General features: G+C 39.0%; 1 protein-coding gene and 1 long non-coding RNA gene across 4 annotated transcripts in view; one reads left to right on the top strand and one right to left on the bottom strand.

The window, feature by feature from the left end:
• The window catches only part of PPARGC1A (PPARG coactivator 1 alpha), a 625,128-nt gene that overhangs the window by 353,680 nt on the left and 249,888 nt on the right, over nt 1-21,560 (top strand). The window lies entirely within an intron of this gene.
• LOC148213637 (uncharacterized) lies at nt 19,571-20,994 on the bottom strand. Its single transcript, XR_015794263.1, has 2 exons — nt 20,880-20,994; nt 19,571-19,834 (listed from the first exon to the last, which is right to left on the bottom strand). It is a non-coding gene; the product is annotated as an uncharacterized LOC148213637 (long non-coding RNA).

Here is a 21,560-nt window from a genome sequence, read left to right as displayed (position 1 = left end):
CCATGTATAGTGCTTAACTGCAACCCTTAAATTAGATATAAACACATATTTAATCAAATGGCATCACTCAATGGAATCATCTTAATTAAATGTAACATATATCTGTCGCTTGCTTGGGAAAACATGTATAAGTAGGTTCCTGGGGGTACTACATTTGCTAGATCTGAATCCACAGACTGAGCAGTGATGTGTATCCAAATGTTAATATCCCTTATCCAAAAGCATTGTTTTCAGCTGAATATGTAGTTAAGTGTACATTGGTATTAGGGATGCAAAGCATCTATTTGCCTCAGTGGGAGCTTGCTCTGTTTTTGTATGAGCTCTGTTGAATGACTGCAAGGAAACACCAAAAACAAACAAACAAAAATAATCAAGTAATACTGTGAGTGTCACTTTCCCACCACAAAGGCAAGGAATGTAGATTCAGCGGTGGCACAGAATGCCCCATCAACTAGCCAAAGTCACCCAATGGATATTACATTTGTCGTCTTCTGCCACAGGCAAGGGGAAAAGGTGAATTTGAGGACAAGATGATTTCCGGTGGTTGATGGAAAGCTTCAGGTGTAACTTGGATAGCACAGAATGAACTGAGTCCCCCTCAACCTGCATCTTCTGGTGGTTAATAAGCTGGGGAGATTTAAGTTATTTGCGGAACCTCTAGTATCTCACATTTCAGTGCAGGTGGTCTCTGTTTCGGAGAACTTTACTTTGAATATTTATGGAAGGTAGACTATGTAGTTCTTCTCTGTTTCATGTTGCTTTTTACATGTAGGACATATAACTCAGCACCATCTTATAAGGATCACCATGGTTAGTGAGTGGTTCAATGCCATCCACCTCTGCCAGTTCACCCTTCATCTCCTTTTAGACCAGTGTTTCTCAATCATGGCAACTTGAAGACATGTGGACCTCAACTCCCAGAATTCCCACCATGCTGGCTGGGGAATTCTGGGAGTTGAAGCCCACACGTCTTCCAGTTGCCAAGGTTGAGAAACACTGTTTCAGACTTTTGTCAGGTCATTGGTCATGTGTCTTTCTGCTCCCTATACTTACCATCTCCTGTAAGTATTGACCATCTTCATAATTTTTCAGTAAAACTTTGTTCCTAGTTAATTCCATTTCTTTAAACACACCTATTGAATTCAACCATTACCTGCTTACTCGTTAGTACATTTGCCCAGGTCTTCAACGTGCCATGTAGATTCATCCTAAGTAGAACTTTGAATTTCTGATAGGTTCTGCATTCCCATAATTAACAGAGGCATAAATGAAAAAGCCATTAAAATAAGATAAATATAATACATTAAACTCCAACCTTGTTACTTGCTTAGTCACTGCGAACCAGACTAATTAAAATACTACACTATTTCTTGTTAATGGCTTTAGCAAAAATCTGTACAGTCATGAAGTGCTGCCACAACAGCTCTTATTTCAGGACAAGTAAAATACTTAAACTGATGAGGAGTGGAAGAAATACCACATTCACATATTTGCCCCTTACCAGAATGGGTCCTGCCATGGCGAAAGGTGAAGAAGCCACTTCAGGGAAAAGACATTGGGCATCATGAAAATGCAGAAGACGATTGGGTGTTTCATTTTTATCTCTTGACTCCAAGACATAGGGTGGAAGGGATTTTATACCTTGCCTGCCTTAAGAACAATGCCCTTTGATGTACAATGGGTGATGCGAACCCATATCTTCCTCTGTGTCAGGAGCTTGTTAGATCTTGTTTCAGGAGTTTATTGCAGGTCTTGTATCCAATGACATGGCTGAGCTAGCTGTTAATGAAAACAAAAAATAGACAGTTTTCTACCCATCCATTTTTTCATCATGTGCTTCAGATAGCCCACCAGCTCTTAATGTAAAACAAACAACAGGATGGGGCCTCACACTCATTTGTTTGCTGCTTTATACACAGTGAATTGCCCTTCCTTGGACTCTGTGCAGCTTTTCCTTCAGCTGGGAGATTATATTTCATGCCAGTGTTATAGTATGTAACTTAAAAGTTGAACTCCCTGCAAACTATGAGTAAAATTGGGAGTATTCTCTTCTTCAGTTGTTTCATTAGCCTGTCAAATGGGTGATTTCATCAGGGAAGCAGATGGAAACCTGTTGAAGATCACCTCTAAGAGAAGAAAAACATTCTGAAAATGTTGTCAGTAGCTTTTGGTAGTATGTTCATAGGGATTTAAGTATAGATAGAGTGATGTGTTGCAATGAATGAAACCATCTCTGGAAAGTTCATATATTCTGTGGGAAGAGAAGTACCTGTCGAAATGAACATGTGCTCTTCCAGGGCCTCAAAGGGAGCTGAAGTGCAAGGAAAGAAATTGGTATGAAGCAAGAGGATAGAGCTAAAATGCTGTTAGGCTGGTGAGTGAGCTTTGGGGAATACTGATATCATAAGGACAAAGTCTGAAGCTTTCTTGCAAGCATCTACAATTCCATCATCCAACTCAGTGCTCTGCTAAATATGCTTAGAGGGATTTGGTCAAGGGCAAAAAGCATGGTGCATTTTTTAATTAAAAGGTCCTAACAGCGTGGTTCCTGAATAACCTTGTTTGCTGAGAATTAAATTCCTTTAAGGTCAGAGGGATTTATTCACATGTACATGTAATAAGCCTCTACAACTCACTCAGAAGTAAGTTGCACCAAGTCAGTATATATGGCATTGCAACTAAAAATGGTCTTTATTTGTACAACCCAAATGAAAACTACCACAATTCCTCCGGGCTTTCAAATGTTATACCCCTGAGCTTAGACCAGAAAAGCTGTTTTAAAAGACGGAACAATGCGAGGTTTATTTTTCCAGCCTGATACTGAACTTTCCCCAGTGCTGTCAGAAGAGTGCAGATAGTTTTCTCCAGAAGAAGCATTTATTTGGGTGAGTTATTGGTAACACTGGATTTAGAAATATCCACCAATGCAGCAGTCAGTACGTCATCTTTTCTTTAGAGTGAGGCTCTGGGACCTGCAAGCCATCCATGTTATCCTGTACTTCCAACATAATACTTTCGCTACTCAGATGAATTATACATCGTGCTGGTTCCTTTTGGAGTAAGCTGTGTTATGCAAAGCAGAGAGAAGGAGAAGAAGTGGAAGAAGAAGAACTATTGCTAAATCTAGTGGATACCAACTCCATTCACTGTCTCTCTCCACATGTTTTGTTCGATGCCTATCTCTGCCACTGCTCTTTACTTCCACCACATCTCCACAATGATTCAGGCATTGCCTTTTGTTCTTGAACATTTTCACCTCTCTCTTTTTCAGGATCTTATCAATGCCATCCTAAACCAACACATTCAGCCTTCCCCTGCCACTCAGTTTGTTCACTCTTCCTTCATGGATTTGTTTGGCAATTTGGTCCCCTATATGACCAAATCACATCCATGTACACTTTTGTATTCAACCCACATTCATTCTTGACCTGATATTTCCTTCTTTTAGCATATCCTCCTTAAGTACTCCTTTCCACTGCAGTCAACTTTTAAGTGAGATACCCAACTCTCAGTTCCATGTAACAAAGTGGGCAGAAGAAGAGCCATTTTAGCTTCTTTTGACAAACATTCATTCCTTGCAACAGACCATGTAGAAGTCCATTATCTTTTTCGCACCATTTTCACACCTTCAAATTTTCCCACCCATTTCTCCATCTGGAAAGAAATGCATCCATTCATCTACTTGCTCTAGTCTTTTTGCCATTTAAGATCATTTGCAGCTGCTCCCTCCATTTTCTCTGTCAAACATAATTATCTTGATCTTTGGTACCTTAATTCTCAAATGCGTAATCTGTGTTGCATCCTACAATCTAACGTTCACTGCAAATCATTCAGATTTCTTAGCTACCAATACAGCATCTTCTGCATACAGGAGTATATGCCTTTTCAGGTCCCCACGCAAGAGTCCTCTAATGTCACCACAAGCGTTCCTTATAAATTCAGTAACAACCAAGGGGACATTCTTGATTTATATCTTATTCCCGGCTCAATGTTGAACCATTTGCTAAGCGGTCCATTTATTCTCACCCATGCTCTATTTCCATCACATACTGTTCTTATTGCCTTTAACAACCAAGCTTCAAGTCCAGTTTGACCCAAAACATTACATAATTCAAGCCTATTCAAGTTATTGCACACTTTCTCTAAATTGAAAGATGTTCAATCAACTTCCTTCCTTCCTTCCATGCATTTCCAATGACCTGCTGAAGAACAAAAGTTTGGTTTGCATCCTTCTGTGCTTGGCATAAAGCCATATGTCCCACTCAAATTTGGCTCATTTTCACCCCTTGTATTCTTTCAATCAGCATTCTGCCAATCACTAACAGTCTAATTCCCTTTTAGTTTTAGTTTCCCTTCACTTTTGCTACTTTCCCATTTATATAGAGGAGCAATAGCCTTCAAATTGTCAGGCACGGATGCAAATCTTTATATGTTCATTAAACAAGTGACATAGCTGCTCCATAAGGAAAACCATATCCATATTTAACTTATGGAAAACTGGCATCCACACAAATTTACAGTATTATGGGCTGCTTACCTGTCAGGCCTAGCCCAAGGAACTCCAAGAGACAATGCCAGTTCAGTCCAGCTATGTTTATTAGCTACAACCTCTAGCAAGAATCTTCCCAGACTGAAACCCCAGTTCCCAAGTCATCCAGCCACAACAGTGTGAATTCCTCAGGGAGGTGCCAGTCTCATCCTCTTGTATCTCCCACGCTCCTCTGGCGAGCTAAGAAAATGTTTTTCTCCCTGAGCCTGGCCTTCATAATTCCATTCCATCACATTACCTGACTCACTCAGCCCTAGAGAACCTAGACTAAGCTGAAACAGAGGGACCCTGACCCTGAACTCCAGAAGAGTTTGAGTAAAGTTCCACCACCCATAGAACTGGCCAGCTTTAGATACCATTCTCCCGCTCTAGCATTTTCTAGTATTCTGTCTTCTACAAAACCATTTACTTGCATCCAATGTTTTGCCATCCTTGCTGCTAGAAGGAAGATGTATTAGCATCACTGCAGAGGAAAGACTCTGTGCCAGTTGTCTGGAAGGAGTCAAAACTGTTTCTCCCAGGCTTTTGCTGTGTCCATTCTGCATGGCCTGGTGCTTACTAATTAAGGTACCAAAGACTTACTAAAACTTCTCCTAACCTATTTCCATGCCACTTCAAGGAAGACATTACTGTCTTACTCTTAGGTGACAGGACTCTGAATGTTTCTAGAAAAGTAGTCACATTTGTTGCTATTGCTTTCATCATTATCACCAGTTGTATTGGGAACACTCAGAACTCCTGTTTATACAGCTGGGAAAATGGGTTTTACTGTTTTCTGGTATGCTTCTGTTGCTGTCTGCCCATAGATTCCAATAAACATATGCATATTTAAATTTTCTCCAGTTGCCCCATCAATAACTGCAAGCCAAATATTTTCTTATTTTTATTTTTAAACCTTTCCCTCTGTGGGAAGTTTCTTGTTTAGCCTTCTTCATTCATTTCTAAAACATACTTTTTTCATTTCCATCAAAATCATTCTGCATTTTCTCTGTCTTAACCATGCATTGCTCTCTGTAGTCCACTCATTTTTCCTGTACCCTCTTGTCTCATTCCCATTCATCCATTTATCTCACTTAACAGAATAGCATTTTCCCCAATTCACATTCATTCAGAATATTTGCAATTTTTCTCACAGCTCATCCTTTATACTTTATCACCATTCACTGGAACATAGCATACCATTATCACTAATCTACAGATTTCTACTTTCCTGCACACCTGTAGCAATCTAGATGACGCCAATACTTACTTTCTGATGCATATTTTATCTTTTCATTTATAATTAAGCCTACCCCTTCACTTCCCTGCATGTATTCATCAACTCCAGAGAGCCAATTTGCAGATGCAGGGGTTAAGGTGCTGGCCTACAAACCAGGAGACCATGACTTCTAGCTCCACCTGAAGCATGAAAACCAGTGGGGGAATTTGGGCTAGTCACTTTTTCTCAACCCAGTCCACCTCACTAGATGTTGTTGTGGAGAAAATAGGAAGCAGGAGCATTAGGTATATACACTGCCTTGAGTTGACCAAAAATAAAGGCAGGATAAAAAGGTAATAAATAAATCACTCCTCACCACAAGATCAGGCTACCTTTATTCAAATCTATGGCATCCTTTCCTATTCTCTTAGCTTGACAGACATACAACTTACCTATTTTTCTCCCCAACCCCTTTCCTTTCATTCTTTAATTCACGCTCCTTAATCTTCTTACAGTCCAAGTCAAAATCTTCTGCATGCTCTAGTTACCACTAGATGGGTCCATAGATAATGGACCTTTGCTGCCCCTGTGGCTTTGGTTAATTGAGATTTTCCCATCATGCTTTTTGGAAATACAGAGAAAGAATAAACTATATTATCAGCCTTAGTTGTACCTGGTAGGCAGCATTCCTTTCGAATTCTAAAGACAGTGCAGGTCACTTTTGACACATTTGGCCAGTATGCCACAAACACAACCAAAGTCCTGTTTTATCCCAACTACAGTCATGCTGTCCTGTACAAGCTAGGATGTCTAATCTAGAGATTACTTGTCAAGTCACCATTCTGTTTATTGCATCTCACAGACTAAGAGGTATAACATACACAGAGGATGCAAATTCAGCAATCTAAAGGGGGAGGGGAAACAGATTATTTTCCTTATGGACTTGCTGATTAGTCAATTGTTTTGTTTGTGTAGGACACCAGTTGTGTCAGGTTTCTGGACTTTCATAGAATTGAGAATGATGCCATATCTCAAATGAACAATTTTCAATTAGTTTGCAGTTCCTTGGCTATATTTCCCTTCCAGTCCCACACAAGTGATGTAGAGCAAAGGTTTAAGAGGTTTTGGACAATTTATGATATTGGGAAAGCCTGTTTGTCAAGAAACAATATCTGCAGCAATTTTTAGGTCCCCTTTTAGAGCCCTAGAATCTTTTGTTTATTTTTATGACCCCATTTCCTAGGGCATTCAAATTAGCTTTAAGGTATTGTTGAGATGTGGGGGGAATTCAGACTGCGTCTTCCAGCATCAAAATATCTGGAGACAAACAATGATTCTACAGTGCAAATGAGAATATACATAGTATGCATTTTCTTTTAGGCTGCTGTGGAAAAGAAAGGAAAGAAAGATCAGAAACATTTGAAATTGAGATCATACAGCATGTGAACTAAGCAGACATTTTGTCCATTTTTTTTTTATGAGAAGTCTTACTGACATTTGAAAATCAGAGCGCTGTTCTTTAGTCTTAAGGTTGACTGACATTTAAGGGCAATATAAGGCTTGGTTTCTCCCCATTCCTTTTAAATTGAAGTTTTCATAAATCAGTGGAAGGGGAGAAAACTGGTTACATCTTATAAAATGTGACTCTCTAGATAGGAATATGAAAAAAGTCACCTCTGACATTTTAAACATGTTCCTCATTCTTGATATATCTTATATATTGTGCCAAGCCAAAAAAGAAAAAGGAACAAAACTGAAAAATCGTATCATTTCATGTCTTTATCTTGAAAGTTTGGACATTTGCCTTTCTTTCTTTTCTTCAAATTGAAATGCAACACCTTGAAGCAAGGAACTCAAGAAACATGGGTAGGTGCCAGAGCCCAGTGCCATCATAACTTAAGCCAGGGGTTCTTAATCTGGATCGTAACCTGTGGATAGATTTCAGGGAGTCTATGAAGTTGGATGGAGAAAAACAAGTACAACTTTTTGTAACTGAAATTTATCTTTTCATTCAATAATATATGTAGGCAATGAAGTAATTTATAGCCGATAACTCCAAAAATACCTTCTCTGTGGCTGTTCCCACTCTTTGGAACACCATCACCCCTGAGATTTGGTTCACCCTGAACCTGCCTGCCTTTCAGAAGGCATTAAAGACATTTTTCCCCCAGGCATTATGTCAGCGAGTGGTATGACCTGCTGAATAAGTTTTCTTCCTGGCATTTCTATGTTGTTTTCTGATTATTACCTGTCTTGGTGATGTATGCCGCCCTAAGTCATGTAGGGCGTAAGGTGGCTGTATAAATCAAATAAATAAGTAAAGTGTTAGTTAATTTCAATAAATCTCATTATCTAAAATCTTTATACCCTAAAAAGGGGGTATTGTCTTTGATTTTTGATTTAATGGAGTAATAAAGAAGCACATATATTACTATATTACATATTTGTAATTTTTTTTGGATATTTTGATAACTGTATTGAAGCATAATTGGTTTCCTTTGTAATACACTCTGTAGCTATGCATTTCATGCATGTAAATAAATCTTTCTAAGAAGGAGTCTTAGGTTTCACCAGACTCTCAAAGGGGTCCATAGCACAAACAGGTTAAGAACCCCTGCCTTGACTGGTATCCCAACCCAAAATGCTATAATCATCCAATTTGGTGTAGTGGTTAAAGCATCAGACTAGGAACCGAGAGACCATGGGTTCTAGTCCCACCTTAGGCACGAAGCCAGCTGGGTGACCTTGGGCCAGTCACTCTCTCTCAGCCCTAGGAAGGAGGCAAGGGCAAACCACTTCTGAAAATCTTGCTAAGAAAACTGCAGGGACTTGTCCAGGCAGTTATCGGGAGTCAACACTGACTCAAAGGCACACACCCAAACACACACACACATCAGCCACAAAAACAAGAAACACACAGAAGGATGGAAAGGCTCTGAAATACCCACAGTGAAGGAATGGTTGGCGAAAATGACACAATTTGCAGAAATGGAAGGCAAAATTGACTTGTTTGATCAGGGAAAAGACAACTACATTTGTCAATGACTGGAAACCCTTTATGGACTTTTTGCTGAAAATGGGGGAAAAGTGGACTGGTGATTTATGGGTTTGACGATTAGAAAGGGTAGAACATGGAAAGAAGGGAGCCACAATATAACTTTAGAGTGAGAGGATAAAATATAAATGCATTTATAACTGCTGTAAAGAAGATCAGCCACTTCTTTACAACTTTTTTCTTTTCAGTTTTTTTTTATTTCTTACTTATCACTACTTTTCTTTTCCTTCTTAAAATTTGTATTGCTTTTTACTCTGTAAAAAAAATTATTCAATAAAAATTATTATAATTAATAATGATAATAGATACACACAGATGTTGCAGCTGACTCAGTTGTCACCTACATCCAAGCCTATACTCAGTTCATACATTTCCAGAATGTCAGCATCTTAGAAAGTTTGTTCGGTGCCACTGAACTGGGCGTAATTGCATGTAATGCTGTTCCTGGCAATAGCTTGTAGTTCTTTAAGGACATGCAAGCAGTTCCTTTGATCTCATCCATCCACTTTATCTATGGTCTTGTTTCATTAATCCTTTCCTTTTCCAGTGGAATTCAAATCACCCTGTTCCAGCAACGTCCCCCTGTGTCCTACATTGGGCAAAAAAGGCCAGCTTCTGTATCAACTATTATTTTGGGAATGCCCTCCACATGTAATGTAGTTGCCACTATCTCTATTTCTGCCTTTCATCTCTCATTCAAACTATGTGTATATCTGGAATTCAAGATAAAAGCTCGTAATCTGATGAAAGCATCTGTAAACATTTATGCCATAATACAGTGGTTGGTATTTTAAATGTACAATGACTTCTGGGTCATACATTACTAGTGTTTTTATGACACTATGTCACTGGCTTTCCAATGGTATGAGTTAAGATATGTTGCAATTTTTGGTAGACAGAAAGCTGGGGTGGATATAAATCTACCCCTAGATGCCGTGCCACAGTTCCTTAGAATTTTGCAACTGTTGCTTTCTTCTTTCTGGTGGGCTGCTTTGAACTATTCAGGTTAAATATGTGGTGCTAGATTTCAGTGCTTATTTGCTATGCGTTGTGGCAACAAAGACTTGTGGACTGAAAGAAAGAGAGAGAGGATGGTTGTAGGAATTGATTAAAAGAGTCACATTTCAGCTTGGCATCAGTTGTTAGTAAAATCATCTACCTTTAGGTGCTTGAAGGCTCAAGCGGTTGAATTTTTGTTTAGGTAGAAGTAAGTCTTCCTGAATACAATAGAATTACACTTAGCATTTGTCATCTAGAATGTTTGGAAATTTGATCAGATTTGTGCCAGCTTTGGAAATGTTTGGTTATTTCCTCAATCCTTTTTAACAGCGATTTTCATTTAGCTTAAAAAAAACTTTTAAAGGCAATTGTGGGAAAGTTAAATGAAGGGTGTTGTAGGTAGGTAGGTAGGTAGGTAGGTAGGAAGGAAGGAAGGAAGGAAGGAAGGAAGGAAGGAAGGAAGGAAGGAAGGAAGGAAACCCCGAAACTCTTGGCCTGAAACTTCTACAACATCCCCAGATGGATGGAGAATTGCCATGATCTAACTTTTAAAAACTGCATCTGAAGTTCTAGCTATCATGGCTATTGTCCCAACACTGTTGTAGGACACCAAGTTGCAGAAGACTGTTTGAACTTCTTAAAACTCATGGCAGCAAAATTATTACTCTTTCAAATGACATTTGTTTCACCCTTGTAATAAAGTGATTGAACAAGGAACTATAATAAGGACCTTACGGGCCATTTCTTCCCTTTATGTTATTGTACAAGAAAATGTAAGTGCTGCTCAGTATGTGAACGTTTAATAAATACTGTATTATATATTTGAGAATGGAAAGAGGCTGGCCTTAATAATGAGAAGAACACAAGCCATGAAATTAATCATCAATGTTGATTAACCCAGGATTAATAATATCCAGTTGGGTTAAAGATTATAACTTTCACTTTATTGTCGCATTCATCTGAAGAGTGTTGATATCCGAATCAAGAACTTCAACAAATATTTTTATTTTTGTTCAGTCTTTCATTTTAGTGTCCTAGATGGGACCAAGGTCTTTTTGTACTCCATCTCTCCATCTAGTGGGAGGCCTTCTGAGTGGGTGGGTGTAATTATAATTATAATTATAGATTAAACTGTTATCTCTTCTGAAAATGAATTCACTTATTAGCTATTAGAAAATGATGGTTGGCTGCTAAATACAAAACAGAATTTGTGAACTTCTGGTTACAAATCTTTCTCTCTCCCTCTCTCTCTCTCTCTCTTTCTTTTTCTCTTTCTCTTTCTCTCTCTCTCCCCCCCCCTCCCTAAACATATAAATGTTACTTAACTTGGATAATGTCATGTTTGCCAGTTGAAATCATCTATTTTGCAATTTACATTTTAATATGTTTTATTTTGCCTCAAAGATCTTTGTTTTGCTTAAAATTTGAAGCAAGAATGATATCACTTCATATCCCTACTTACCTTCATTGCAGATATGTCACAGGTAAAAATAAGACGGCTTCCTTGCATTCATGGACAATGCACCACGGTGAGCCCGTGTAACCCAGGATGAAATGTGCTGCTTTCTTGTTTTCTCTTATCTTCTACTATTACCAGTTCCAGCGTTTGTCTTCTCTTCTTTTTCCTCTTTTGTCTTTTTCCTCCCCTCCCCTCCCCTCCCCTCCCCTCCCCTCAGATCCTGGGTTTGCCAAAGCTAGCATGGCAGTCACTGAGCATTACAATTTGAGATCCAGAGTGTTGAAGCTATTAAGCTATAGCATTCCAGTTTTTTGTTTGGTTCTGCTGTTTTTTATTTCCTTGTTCGACAGTTTCCTCCTCTGTTTTGGGTCCGTATCTTCACACTGATAAAGGATGGAAATAAAAAGAGATTGTTTCCTTCATTGAAAGCATTTCTTTTCAGATAATTAATTCTTGGCGTCAGAGCAGCACTTAACAACCATGATTGTGGAAAGATTGACAGAAACTCTATACTTGACATTTATTTATTACTTTTAAAAAATGCCAAAAGATTTAATCATTGGTTGTGTACTTTTTCCCAAGCTGAATGAGATTTATTATTCTTAATCTTGTGAAGGAAGTATGGCACATTATGGATAGGCTTGGGGCTGTATATTATGGTAAGGCTGGCTAGCGTCTTTATTTGGGGGGGGGTCCCCTTCCTCTGGGTTGATTTGTGGCCAAATCTTCTGCTTGCATAACAAGATGATTGCTGCATATTTGGCTGGGCTCTGGAGGAAATTCAGGATGTCCATGTAAATAGAATATGGCAATAAAATAAGCCCAGACTTAATATGAAGAAATAAATACTTTACCATTAAGAAGCTGTTTTCCTCTGGCATAACAAGATCATTATATATAAATTCTCAAAATCTCAAAAGCTTGCCACGAACAATAAATAACAACAATGCATCTGAAAGGGAGATGCATTAAAGTATAGAATATCTCTGAGCCATGTAATGTGTACCTTGTAAAGAGAAACGGGGTTGTGTGTGTGTGTGTGTGTGTGTGTATTCATTCTATACCTTCCCTTAATTAAAATGTGAGAGATCGTGGAAGTACTGTAGAGGCAGAGGCATCCATAATGGGGTTCAAAAATGTCAAGATGGCAGTTGCAATGGTGCGATTGAAGCCTCACCCCTTTTTCACACAACTGAAAAGGGGCTGGGTTTTGCTTGCAAGTACATAAACCACCATTCTGAAGTTTTTGACCCATCTTGGGCATGCCTCTGAGAGAAGCAGCGATCCAACTGCTTCTGTAGAAAGTACAGAGAATGGCCGTGATGGAGAGAGCAAAGATCTGTTACCCAGGCAACGAACAGATAAATGTGGCTTAAGCCCATACGAAGACAGAGATTTACAAAAGGCAGGCACCCCCCAATTCTCATGAAGGTTAAAGAGGGAGGAGGGGAAGCACATTCAGACTTGCAAGAATGCAAAAAGCCATTCTAATAAAAGTAGTTTTAGGCCTATGCAATGTCTGTGCCTTGATCTGGTCTGCCTTGTAGGGCTGGCAGTTTCAGAGATGAATCTGAGCTTAAACCTGTTAGTTGAAGTGTCCAGAAAGGGAAAACTCATTCATACATCTCTGCTTTACACAGTGATAGCTAACGGTAATGGGTGCTCGTTCTCAAAATGTGACTTCAAATCCCTTTTTTAAAATAAATGTCTCTCCTGGAAAACTCAGTGTGCTGCATAGAATTGTTTGCAAAAGAGTCTGGAAAGTAGGAAACATTCTTGCCACTTTACAGTTTATTGGTGAAGTCTGAAAGAGTTGTAATAGGATTGCTATGGTCATGTGTATGTGTATGTGTGTGTGTGTGTGTGTGTGTGTGTGTGTGTGTATATATATATGTGTGTGTGTGTGTGTGTGTGTGTGTGTGTGTTTCTGTGTGTGTGTGTATATATATATATATTCTGGGCTGCAAAAAACACAGAGAATTACTAGAGGGCAGAAAAGAGTCAGAATTTTCTGCATATCTTTGTTGCCCACTTGTGCTCATTCAGATTTTGGCAGCCCCAAAAGAGTTACAATAATCTTTTGTATGATTTCAGACAAGGAAACAAAAGGGGTAAGAGAGATATAAAAAGAAAATGGCTCTGGAGAGTAAAGGAAAAAACATAGTTAGAAGAAGGGAAATCCTTCCCATGCTCTTCCAGTGTCTTTAGTGCAGAAAAATCCAAACTTAAGATATATTTTTCTGTAACAATCCTGATCTATAACAAAATCAACAGTTGCTTTTTTTTAAAAAAAGACAAGGATGTATTCTGTCTCATATAATTTATTTGTAAGGCATGAACATGTTTTGATCCAAGACTAGGATGGAAGAGGAGACATCATTCTGTGAATAACAAAGCCTCTCAACCAGTGCAATGCTGGATACATCATCCCATCCACTACATTCTTTCTTTTATGGTGTAGAATAGAGGAGGGATCACCTGGTGTCCTCCTTTCTATTTCTATTCCGCTGCTATTACTGTATGTACATAAAAGGCCTATAGTTGGAACAACCAAAGGCCATCCCTTTGGGACTGTCCATGCTGATTGTTTCCAGAGGCTCTTGAACGTCTTGTGCCTTTTGATATACATTATGGAAATCCTTGCCTGTTTATGTTTATCCCAGCTTTTGCCTGCATTTTATTCCATTTTTGCCAGTGAATGCTTTAAGGTTTTGCTGATATTTAAAAAATAAACACCAAGCTGTCTATTTTAGCTGAATAGAATGGTGTGCATGCTTGCTCTGGTCTGGATATAGAGATTGGCTGGAATTATGCAGATACAGGTACAAATGAATTATGCAGGTACAAATAAAACTGGAAATTACCCACCGTAATTTGCCAACCCATAAGACATTTGTCGCAGGGATATTCCCAGAAATATCAGTTACCATTTTTTTTTTACAAAGAAATAGAGAGAGTAGCAAAACGCATTTCAATTTAACTGTTGTCCTAAAAGGCAGGATTTTTTAATGTATTTATTTACTTATTTGACTGATCCTGAGAAAAATATGCTGCTAAGCCAGTAATGTTACTGATCTTTGGTTCTTTGAGATATTTTAGGATTTGGTGCAAAAGATGATGAGGCAAGAGATGATGGCGCTCTGCTGGCTATTCCTATCCAGCTATAGCTGAAAAGGTGTGAAGCCCTTGAGGGATCAGAGCGAAATGTCACCAGAAATGGTTGGTGTGCATAAAACGCTGATATCTCTACTTAAAAACGGGTGTGTGCTGTGTGTAGCCTGGGATGGGTTATCCAATATTTGGTACCTAACAGCCAGGGTTCAATGGCACCATTTTGTTGCTTTGGTGTTCCTGTGTGATTTTGTTATGAAAGAGAGGTGGGAATGGGGCAGGTGTCCTCTTAGAAACAAGGATGGCTCATTTTCATGATCGTTCTTGGGAAACTTGACCCCCTGTGCCTTTAAAGAGAGGCAGAGAAAAAGGAAGGCACATTGCGACCTAAGCTGTGAGTTTATATATTTTTCCTCCCATGGCCAATCTTGGAATGTTTTCTTTTTCCACCCCCACCTCCTGCTAAGATAAATGGAGTTCCACAAAGTTCACTTTCCAGAAGATATTTTGGGGACAAAACTGCTTGTTCCTGTTTGTTTTATGTGAGCATTAACAACTGTGGTTTCTCCTGCTACCCTTGACCAAAAGATGCCCTTCAAGCTTGTGTACATTGTCTAGACTAAAATTTGTGTAGGACAAAGGTATTACATGTAGGTGAGCATGTATCTAAGTGACAAATAGTTAGACTTGGTCGTAAGAAAGATCTCTGTGTCTTCCTCACTAGCAAGCTGATTCTGTACTGATTTATTTTGATATGGATATGACTTTGCTATCCTTCAGATGGTGCTTCTACGTTTTAATTATCAGACTGCCATCAAAGTTCTTCTCACTCTCTTGTACACTTGGATAAGTGCACACAGAGGCTCACAAACATTTATATGAATGTGCATATCCTGCTTTAGCTTTTCCTCATATTTGCTTTCTAAAAAAAAAAAACAACCTTGCTAACAATCAATCAATCAATCAATCAATCAAATCTTTATTATGGTCATAGACCAGCATAAGCCCTGCTGACAGTATCTCCTAAATACAGGGCTCCCTCCTCTTGTCCCTCTTTTTAACATTTTTAAAATGAAATATTTCCAATTATTTGTATTTACTCCTAAGATTTCCTAGTAAAATTGCCAGCATAAGAATTAACTGCATTTTGTCTCTGGTGTTTCCTTGGTCTCCACCCCATCCCTTTTTTTTTTTAAGTTTGCAAGATAGATTGCAGAAAATATTTCATTTGGGAATATATGTGTCACTATAATAACTTATAGGAGAAAGTGATGTGAAGGTCTTTCTGTTATTAAATAAAATAGCTGTTTCTCACAATGAAAAGACAGATGGAGGGAGAGTAAAGAAAAGTAGCTCTAAAAATGACCCAAGAGTTAAGATATATAAGCTAGAGGAAAAGAACATGCATGTTTTTATCCTGGCTCAGAAAGGTCACGATTGTTCTACAGCAGTGATAGAATAATGACATCTTCAGTTAACAAATAATTGCAAAATCTTAAGCACCTAGAGAGGCTGCAAGTAAATTGTAACCTTTGTTTGCTGCTCTTTCAGTGATTAGAGATTGCCCAGTCAAAACCCAGATCTTTTGTTATTTCTGAAGGATAACTACTCTTGAATACCAGCATTGACAAGAGAGGAGCTGCCTTCAACCCCAACTTCAAAATGTCAATACTTCATCTGAAGCAGCAATCCATCTGCTAGTATGCTTGATGAGATGTTGACTAAAAGTTAGTCACCCTTGGAAAATAGTGTAGCAAGACCCGGCATGTGATTTCCACACTTAAACCTTTTTAGGTATTAGTGTCTCACACAATGTATGTCTCATTAGAATGATGATGATTAGAATTCTTCAGCCTAACAAACAGGAGGTTTATAAAGCAAAGCTAATATTTTCTCCTTAGAGCAGTATTTCTCAAACTTGGCAACTTTATGCTGGGTGGACTTCAACTCCTAGAATTCCCCAGCCAGCAGGCTGGCTGGGGAATTCTGGGAGTTGAAGTCCACCCATCTTAAAGTTGTCAAGGTTGAGAAACAATGCCTTAGAGCAAGGAAGAAACTGAAGGTGCAATTTGTCTAAACTTTTATCCAGTAGGAAATGAACTCTTCTTGACAGATGCACTGCATTTTAGGGACCTAGACTAGCAGTTGTGCATCAGAGTAAAAGTATAGTCTGATCTCAATATCCCCTTTTTGGGTGGGGGGCAGCATATTTGGAGGCTAAGCAAAGTATTGATGTGGAAAGCTAAGAAGAGCTGATTCTTGTGAGTGTTTGGATAAGGGGCCATCTAAGAATTCCAGGGGGGAAGGCTACATGAAGTCCAGCGCTGGCAGAAGGCAATGGCAAACCACTTCTGTACTGTTGCCAAGAAAATCCCAAGGGTGCATGAATGAGCTTGCCAACTTCAGGCAGACTTGACTTTTCAGAAAAAAAGAAGCAAGCTGGGGCTCCATTCTGAATGCACTTGCTAAATGGGCCTCTAACTGCTACACTGCATTTATTTCCTGCCTATTTATTTCACTGCTTTCACAGCAGTGCAGTTTTTAGGTTCCGAAGCTCCTTAAAGCAGCTGCGTCTTTGCCCAGGTCTGCACAGCTACTTTCATGATCCTCTGCACCACTCCTGCTACTGTTTGCAGTCAGCTTATTAGATGGTGGGGCATGGCAGAGCATTAGCCTCCTAAATCCTTAGCTAACAGCTTTGGCTTCTTTGTACCTGCTGACTGAGGGCAGAGATCTGAAAAGAGATCTCTTGCAGCAAAAATTTCCCCAGTACCTGCTGACTGAGGGCAAAGATATGAAAAGAGATCTCCTGCAGCAAAAATTTTCCCCAGCAAAAAAACCTTCTTGCTGTGTACAAAACCAGGTTACAATTCATTTCAAGAGCATTTAATGTCTCAAATTAGGCTGTTCAGTTAAACAATCTTTATGTTCCTTTCTGATACAAAATTGTACAACCCTGTAAGCTTTGTTAGGGTTTTATTTGAAGTAGTCATTTCAACAAAATACCCAAAATACTTATGGGTGGCTTAAAACCAACAAATAGAATAAAACCCAATTTGCACATGTGCAGAAGGAGGATTGGTAAATCATAACTTGCACTCTTCCAGTTCACAGGAAAGTATATCATAAACTCATATGAATTTATGGATCTACTCTATGGATCTACCTTTTGGTGGGGGAGTGCCTCTGAGTCAATCTTGACTCCTGACAACTGTCTGGACAAGTCTATGAAGTTTTCTAGACAACATTTTCAGAAGTGGTTTGCCGTTGCCTGCTTCCTAGGGTTGAAAGAGAATGACTGGCCCAAAGTCAGCCAGTTGGGATCTGCACGCAAGAAGGCCTAGCAAGAAGGTTTCTCTGCTCCTAGTCCAGCACCTTAACCACTAGACCAAACTGATCACGTATGCGGCTTATGTACATTATAAACATATAAATTAAATACAAATATATAGTAGATTATAAACATTATAAAATTTTAAGATTAAAACTTAAATTTTTAAAATTTGTGATAATGTTTTTTATTTTAATAATAACTTTTTATCTTTTATATGCCTGTTTTTATTCACTTATTATTTTATTAATTGTTGTGCACTGCCCAGAGTTGCTTTGGGTGAGAGGGGCAGCTATATAAATGTGATATGTAAATAAATTAAATAAATAAATAAAATTATTCACTTACAAGTCCCTTATGTCATTAGAACTAACCCTAAATCAAGTGGGAAAGGGGAACAATTATGCAATTATTTATTTATTTAATATGGATGGCCATTTACTATGCATGACTTTGGGCAGCTAACTGTTAAAAACAGAATAAAAATTTAGTAAAACAACAACAACAACAACCAAAAACAACAGTAATAACATCAAACAACATAGCAGCCAAGAATACTCATTTAATGGAACTATGACCAAAAAATGGGCTCACCCATACTATTTCGCTTTGCATCATTCTTACTGTGCACAGAAAGGTTGCCTTGGGCTTGTTGAAGCCTAAAGCCTCATTCCCATTGATTCTGCAGTTTAGAATGACTCACTATCATATACATTGGCACACAAGTTCCTGGCTTACACCAGGCTGTCTGACACAATGATATTTCTCTGGACCTCAGAATCTGGGCAAGTGATTTAGGAAAATCTTTCCTTATGGAGTTCGCCAGATTGTAGAAAAATATGGAGATGGCCTTGAAGAAGGAATTCAACAGCTGTTAAGTAAACACCAGCTGAGCCCTGAAACTGTGGAGAGAGTAAGGAAGAAACTCAAGATTGCCTCTCCTTGACTCTCTTTGGTACAAGAGCAGGGATACAGAGAATCTGTTAGGCATTCAGGATTCTGTTATTACACTCTACAACAAGAAAGTTGAATCCCAGTAGTCCTTATGGAGTGTGTACCTTGCCTACCTCAAAAGGCCAATACCGACCCAGGCTCAGCAAGTCTCCTTGGTGACAAACCCAAGGATGTCACTGGACCTGCCATCTGGAGCTGCTATTAGAGGGGCCTCAGTGCAATTAACACTAGCATTCTCCAGTGTACAAGAGTATAGATGGAGATATGTGTCAATGGCAGACAGCAAAGTTGTTGGCTTGCATAAAGATGCTGAAAGCAAAACTTTCACCTTCCCAGTATTCCCTCAGTCCAGCAGCAGGGAGAAGCTCTGCACAAGGAACTGTAGCTGATGCCTCATTATCTTCCGCTTAATCCACAGTCTCTATCCTGTATCTCTGAGATAAATTCCACAAACACGGGTGATTAGGAATTTAGAGGCAGCTATATTTGCTTGGTCCATAATATTTCTTCAGCAGAGAGCTGCAAAAGATGAACAATTTGAAAGAGAAGGAGGGAGAAGGCTAGTGTTAATTGCACTGAGGCCTCTCTGTGGCAGCTCCAGATGGCGTGTCTGGTGACATCTAATTTCTGTTGAATAAATAACTATTTTGATGCAGAAAGGACTATGCAAATAAAATACCACCCAGTTATATCAGTTACTTCGTTTCCTTCAACTAGTCCATCCCCTTCCACAATCTTTTCTGAATTCTACTACTCTGTAATCAAACTTAGTATCTCGATGATGTCTTTTCTGTACCCTTGGGGGTCTAACATTTGTATCAGTGCTAAACCTATGATGAAAGTGGACCCATGAGCAAAGCAGACCTCCGATACTTTAGAGATCAGAACTTGCTCTTAAGAAAGCTAGAAGTTGATTCAGGTCTTGTTTGATTATTTATTTAACATATAAAAAGGGGCTTTTCTTTCTATCTTTGTTTCTTGCTGGAATGTCCTGAACATTGTTGGAGGAGCACTGTGGAACAGAAGGTTTATGGCATTTCAGGTGAATGGTCTGAAGAGAAATCTGAAGGTCCTGATTGGAGTTTATGATGATTAGCCATACATTTGCTGGAACTTGGTTCTTTTCCTTAAGTGGAAGATTCCTGGACATGTCTGATGACTCCTTCTCTGTCTCTGAACTGTGGAAGCAGGACAAGGAAAAATGTTTAGGGGAAAATTTTGACAGTGGTTAAAAAAAAAAGAAAAGAAAGTAAAGGCCCTCCTTTGGGAAATTTTTGCAGGAGCTGGTTTGAAAAGGAGCCTCTCTTTAGAAATGGTATATGCAGTTGACCTTCCTTTTCTTAAGCTTGCAGATCAGAGAGGTACATGGATGCAATGTTATGGCATGCCTCATGTACAAGGTTTTAGATGACTTCCACTCTTAGTGTGTGTCTGGATGTGTGTGTGTGTAATTTATTTTTATACTATGTATATCCTCTGTGTTGTTTATATTTGCCACCAGGAGTCAGTACATGACTGGTTTTGTCCTGTTTGGGACCATACATAGATACAGATTTTTCTGCATGGTTCAAACCCTGTATTGGAAATTCCCAAGTGCAACAGCCTGTGAGTTCAATTCCCAGTAGACGGTTGGAATCCCATAGAAATCTCTGTGGCTACATTAGTCTGATGAGTCCCAAACAGGACAAACCCAGTCATGTACTGCCTTCTGGCGGGTGATACAGGAAGTCGTCATTTAGCGATTGCCTCATTTAGTGACCATTCTGTTACAACGGTGATGAAAAAGTAACTTTGTGATCAATCCTTGGATTTACGACCTTCAATGGTCTGTAAAGCAAAGGAAAGCTGAAGTGAAATCATAAGCTCAGTTGCAGTTTCACTTAGTGACCGCTTTGCTTAACAACCAAGTTACTGGTCCCAATTGTGGTCACTAAATGAGGACTACGTGTATTTGAAAAGGAGAAAAAGTCTTTGCTCCTTCCTTTTCAAGAAAGCATTACTGTTACTCTGAATAGACTGTATGATATTCCTGCATAACTAATGTTGGGAGACCATCACATTTCACTATGGTATTTTTGATCGGCTAGAGTAAATTATGATAAGAAACTCAGTGAATGAGATGACTATTCTTAGGATAGAGAATATGCTCGGAAATCATTTTTGACCACTCTCCAAAGTATTACTCTTATCCTGATAAATGAAATGAATGAATATTTAACACACCTTTGTTGGAGCGAGATTTTGGAGCGAGATTTTGTTTCTTCTGTGTGCAGGCATTTATCTGCAAGGTCAGGATCACTATTAGACCAGCTACTGGGCCTGGACTGTCAGTTCTGATGGTCAGGAATTCACCTGTAGAGATTTTAGAATACAGATTTGAGCAAGCAGAAGGTCAGGGAAGAAGATGGAAAATCTGGCAAGGAGAATCTGGAAATCTAGAAACAAGAAGAAGGTTGACTGGTCAAGAAATGTGGAATTGATCTCACAAGGGCAGCTTCTCATTCCACCAAGGAGGACTCTGAGATCACAAATGGTCTTTTGACTTACAGCCCACAACTCTCTTTCCTGCTGACAGACTGTCACTTAAAAAGCTTTTGCACAGGACAGTTGAATCAAACCAACAAGAATTAGGTGATAAAGCTGCAGTGCTTCCTAAATTCTGAGACTTTCTTGTAAGCAAACCTCTCATGCAAGATCATTTCCTTTTGAAACAGCAAATACCTAATTAGTTGATCAGTGTATTGCTTTAGTCTAGAAATAAAGGTCAAAGTAGACATAGACTACCTTTAGTGAGATGTGGAATGCTTTGTTCTTTTAGATCTATAGTTGAGCTGTGGAAGAAGGTCTGTTTTCATGTTGAGCCATAATATCAACTTCCTGTTACAAGTGAAAACAGCCAGTAGT

This window comes from Python bivittatus, unplaced genomic scaffold (genome assembly GCF_059951505.1).
Source record: "Python bivittatus isolate LINGU-HERP-01145 unplaced genomic scaffold, Pbiv_v1 ctg000960_np1212, whole genome shotgun sequence".
Lineage (NCBI taxonomy): Eukaryota > Metazoa > Chordata > Lepidosauria > Squamata > Pythonidae > Python > Python bivittatus.
Note: the sequence above shows the minus strand (reverse complement) of the source record. Positions and strands in the feature narration are given on the sequence as shown.